This window comes from Euphorbia lathyris, chromosome 2 (genome assembly GCF_963576675.1).
Source record: "Euphorbia lathyris chromosome 2, ddEupLath1.1, whole genome shotgun sequence".
NCBI classification, from domain to species: Eukaryota; Viridiplantae; Streptophyta; class Magnoliopsida; order Malpighiales; family Euphorbiaceae; genus Euphorbia; species Euphorbia lathyris.
In genome coordinates this window covers 70,286,418-70,291,503 of record NC_088911.1, presented here as the reverse complement: position 1 = coordinate 70,291,503, position 5,086 = coordinate 70,286,418, and the positions used below count along the sequence as shown (strand labels likewise).

General features: G+C 40.4%; 1 non-coding gene across 1 annotated transcript; it reads left to right on the top strand.

Moving 5' to 3' along the window:
* The first annotated feature begins 4,682 nt into the window (after positions 1 to 4,682).
* LOC136221268 (small nucleolar RNA R71) lies at positions 4,683 to 4,789 on the top strand. The gene has a single exon (XR_010685043.1). It is a non-coding gene; the product is annotated as a small nucleolar RNA R71 (small nucleolar RNA).
* Positions 4,790 to 5,086: the final 297 nt, after the last annotated feature.

Here is a 5,086-nt window from a genome sequence, read left to right as displayed (position 1 = left end):
GGGCCCATTCCCGAGTTCTTTTGGTTTTCTTTATATATTGTTGGCAGTGGATTATGTTTCGAAATGGGTGGAAGCAATCGCCACTAAGACTGATGATGCATAGACAATTGTTAAGTTTTTACAGGGAAATATATTTTACAAGTTTGGCATGCCTCGAGTGTTAATCAGTGATAGAGGAACTCATTTTTGCAACCGAATAATGGTATCCCTGCTGAAGAAATATGGAGTCAATCATTGTGTGTCCACAGCCTATCACCCGCAGACCAATGGTCAAGCTGAAGTTTCGATCCGAGAGATAAAATCTATCTTAGAAAAGACATTGAATTTTACAAGGAAAGATTGGAGCATCAGACTCGAACAGCGTATAAAGATCCGATTGGCATGTCTCCCTATCGAATGGTTTATGGAAAACCATGTCATCTCCCGGTGGAATTGAGCATAGGGCATTTTGGGCAGTAAAAAAATGCAATATGGCCTATGACGAGGCAGGAGAAGAGAGGAAATTACAGCTGCAAGAGTTAGAAGAATTAAGGAGCGAAGCCTATGGAAGTTCAAAAATTTATAAGCAGAAGTCCAAAAAGTACCACGACAGCCTACTCACACGGAAGCAATTCCAACTCGGGCAAAAAGTCCTCTTGTACCATTCTCGACTCAAGATATTTGCTGGAAAATTATACACCAAATGGATTGGTCCTTTCATGGTGAAACAAGTATTCCTACATGGTGCAGTAGAAATTAAAAGCTTGAAAGATGACAAATGTTTCAAAGTAAATGAGCATCGCCTAAAGCCATTCTACGAAGGGTTCCAAGCTCAGGGGACCGAGGAAGTTTGCTTTGAAGTCCCCAAAGACTAAATACTGAAGTTCAGTTGCGTCTAGCTACAGACGTAAACTAGCGGCGCTACAAGGAGGAAGCCCGAGGATTAGTCTTGACCAAGACTATTCACCCTTTTTCATATCAGTTTTCCTTTTTGTTTTTATTTTTCAACTAATTTAACTAACTTCATCCCTTTCCTTGGATAATTTCTAGGTTCAACTTTTTTGCAGGTATTGGCAATGGTTTTTAATGGAGATGGGCTAAGAAGTTAAGTGACATAAGGTTAATGGGCCCAAAGAAAGGTTTAAGGTTAGGATTTAAATGAGAGGTAAAAAGCTTTTTACCTAACTCCAATTTAAATCCTTTTAACCTTTAAAAACTTTTTACCCCAAAACCCTTCCACTCCATCATTCCACTTCCTTCAAAACCTAAAATCCTTTCACCTCCTTCACTAATCGGAACCGCTAAACCACAATGCATGGATATTTCAGTGATTTCCCTAAACGGAGCCATTTCCACTCGGCTCCTTCTCCTCATCGCCAGTACCGTACCGACGCCGAATCCTCTTCACTGTCGGCATCTTTTCGAAGATATTCAAGGAAGGAGAAAGGGAAGGCATCGCAGCAGGCAGAGCAAAGTCCTTCACCATCGGTCATCCCTAGCTCACCATACTGTCTCCACTCTCCCTCAGCCTCCGAGATAGCCGCAATGTTGAAACAGACACAGGAGACCGACTCCATAGACGACGAACCTACGACGAGCCACCATTCGCCAATTCCGACAAGCCCAATCTCCTCACCACCTGTTGCGAGCCACCATTCACCAACCCCAACACCACTTGCTCCCAGCCAGCATTCACTAGTTCCAATGGGCCTAGCACCTTTGCCCTAAGTTTCTGACCACCGTTCTCCAACACCAAAGCTCAAAAGGAAGAGGAAGCCTTCACCACCAGGGAGACCGGTTCCGTGCCGGAAATCCCAACGATATGCTCCTCCCCCTAAAACCACCATATTCATTGAACTTTCCGAGTCAAGCTCCACTAACTCCATGGAGACTGATTCCATCTCGCACAACAACTCATTTGAGCAAGCAGAATCGGAGGCTTTAGAAGCTCACAGTGAACAACCCGAGGAACCCGAAGCTCTGACCTCCCCAACACGACCAAAGAAAATGCCCTGGGCTCGCCTAGGGAAAGGACCGCAACGCTCCAAACCTGAAGTCGTCGACACTGAGATGACTTTCGACTCAGCAGCACACCAACGGAGGTACAACTCCTTAAAATCTAAATATTTTGTTGAGGGTCGTTGTTTGCATGAGGCCACTTTGGTTGCTTTGAATATTAAATCTGATGTGCATGATTTAATGGATAAAATTGGTTGGAAGCCATTTTTGCAAATGAATTATCCTGTTTATAACTGTTTGATGCATGAGTTCTTTAGCACGTTTACTTTGGATAAAAAGAAAATGAAGAGATCACAAGCCTCGTGCATTCAATTTCAGTTGTGTGACAAAATGCATAACATGTTTATAGCTGAATTTAACGTGGCTTTGGGTTTATTTGACAAAGAAGTTTGCTCTACTGATGCATATTCTAACATGCTTTGTGATTACCCCGCTGAGTTCAATGCTGTGAATGTCTATTCTGAATTCACTGGTTTAGCCAACCACATTTTTAGCCCTTCAAAATCTAAGGCAAACCTAATATTGAGTGAACCTTTACATTTCATGCACATATTTTTGGCTATTAACTATTCAGCTAGGAATGAAGACCCCACTGTTGTGTCCAAATAGGAATTGTTCTTCGTGTGGTGTATGGTGACTGAAAAACAAGTTAATTTAGGCTATTGGTTAGCACTGAAATTCTCTGATATGGTCAAAAGGGTAGCTAAATTCCACCCAGGACATGTCATCACATGCTTAGCAGTTAACTTATGTAATCTTGATGTTGATGAATGTCCTTTGCACATTGCTTGTCGTATGCTTCCTTTTGATTTAACCTTGTTAAAAGCCATAAAGCTAATCCGGAACGAGGAAGGAGGTTATGTTTCTTTTATCCCTACATGTGATTTACCCTCACACACATGTCGTATACCCAAAAAATTTGCAACCCCTGCTGCACCTACTCAAGGACAGGGTGAAACTTCAGCTCCCAACCAGGACACTGATGACCCTATGGAGCGCTTGACTTCCTTGGCTGTTGTTGTTGGCCCAATGGCGGAAACCATTTAGAAAATCTACTAGAACCAGGCAGCCTATTTCAAGAAGGTTGGATTCACACCTCCGTTCCCCTTTGCTCCTTGATTCCATCGGCTCACTCCTCCACAAGGCATTTATTCTTATCCTTTTTCTTTTCAATTTCAACTGCTGCCCTTAGAATTCTTCATGATTTCGATCTCTACATCGAGATGATGCATAATAATAGTGGGGGAGGGACACTTGAGTCTTGAAGTAGGTTTTGTTAGTGTGTTGGGAGCTTTGCTCTAGTGTATATCATGTTGTGATGAGGAACTTTTGCAATTTTTTGTTTTTGCCTGTTAATATATTTTGACTAAGTGTGAGGTGCCCACCAATTTTTGATTATAAATGCAGTTAAGAACTAAGTGTGAGGTGGGCACTCAAATGCATGTTCCTAAGTGTTATTGTTGTCTCTAATCTACACTTGAAATTGCTGACAAGCGAAGCTAGTCTAGTACGTAGGCCTGCTTGTTTTATGAAAATTCATAGCATTTGATTTGAAAAGATCCAGGATGAGTAGATAACCTGTCATGCTTTGCTAAGTTGTTTAAATTAGTTATGAAGTCTTTCAACCCGGAATCGAAAAACGTTTTGAAACTTACACCACCACCATTTCACCCCAAATTCTTGGAGAGCATTTGAGCCAAACAGGAAAAGAGCGGAAACATTACATTTCGCTCTTATTTTTTTTTCGAGTGTTATCCAACCCTAGTTTAAAATTCTAGAACTTGACACGTTATGCATTTCAAGACCATATTGATGTATTCAAGTACTAAACATGATAAAGGCAGTATGTTTTTTTCTTTCAGCCATCTCAAATAAACTTTGAACCCTTAATCTTGCCCAAGACTAACGAGAAAAAGATATTACCAGCCCTTAGTTAGCCACTTTTGAGCCTTTTCCCATTCTTGACTTACCCCTGTTCAAGTCCCTAGGCCATGGACATTTTAGCCGTCAGAGTTTGTATATTCTGTTACTTTATTCAACTTTTGTTACTGATTTGAGTAATGTCCATGTTCAATTCGTTTAAAACCATCATCGTGGCTGTTAACTTTACAACCGATAGCATCTATGAATTTATCGATTTTAGAAGATAATGTGCCAATCGTGTCTCTTGATTTATTTTGATAATTATTAGTCCGACTTTGATTGGCACCATCATTATTATTCTCTTTCCAACTAAAATTAGGGTTATTCCTCCATCCGGGATTATAAGTATTTGAATAAGGGTTATTTGTTTGATTTTGTCCTTGGACAAAGTTTACCTGTTCTACCTCATCCATACCATTTAATCCATGTCCGTTTGGATTGGGTTTCCATTATTGTCACATGGTGTCATAAACTTGTCAATTTTATGCAATAACATAGAAAATTGGGCTTGTAACATCGCGATCAGATCGAGATTAACTATACTTTTTACTGGTGATGTAGTCGAGGATGATGGTTTCGCCACTAGTGTGTGTCCACGTTTGGCAGGCCACATACTACTGTTGATCACCATTTCCTCTAAAAGTTCTTTCGCTTGGGCAGATGTTTTCTTCATAAATAACCCTCCCGACATAGCATCTAATGAACCTCTGGTTGTGGGATTTATTCCGTTATAGAATGTCTACATCAAAAGTTCATCGAGCAAATGGTGATGTGGGCATAAACGTTGAAGTTCTTTGAAACGTTCTCATGCTTCATACAAGGTTTCATTGTCATGTTGTGTCAAAGATGTTAATTCTTTTATAATTTTTGCGGTTTTTGCTAAGTGGGAAAAATTTGGATAAAAATGCTTGGGCTAATTGGTCCCAAGTTCCGAATGTTCCGGCCGGCATAGAAGTTAACCAAACTTTGGCCCTATCCTTCAAAGTGAAAGGAAATAGGCGAAGTTTAATCGCTTCGGCAGGCACGTCGGTCATTTTGAAAGTGTCACAAATTTCTAGGAAATTTGTCAAATGGGTATTTGGGTTTTCGTTAGGTAATCCATAAAATGTCACATTATTTTGCAACATATTAAGCAAATCTGGCTTAATTTCGAATTGATGTGCAT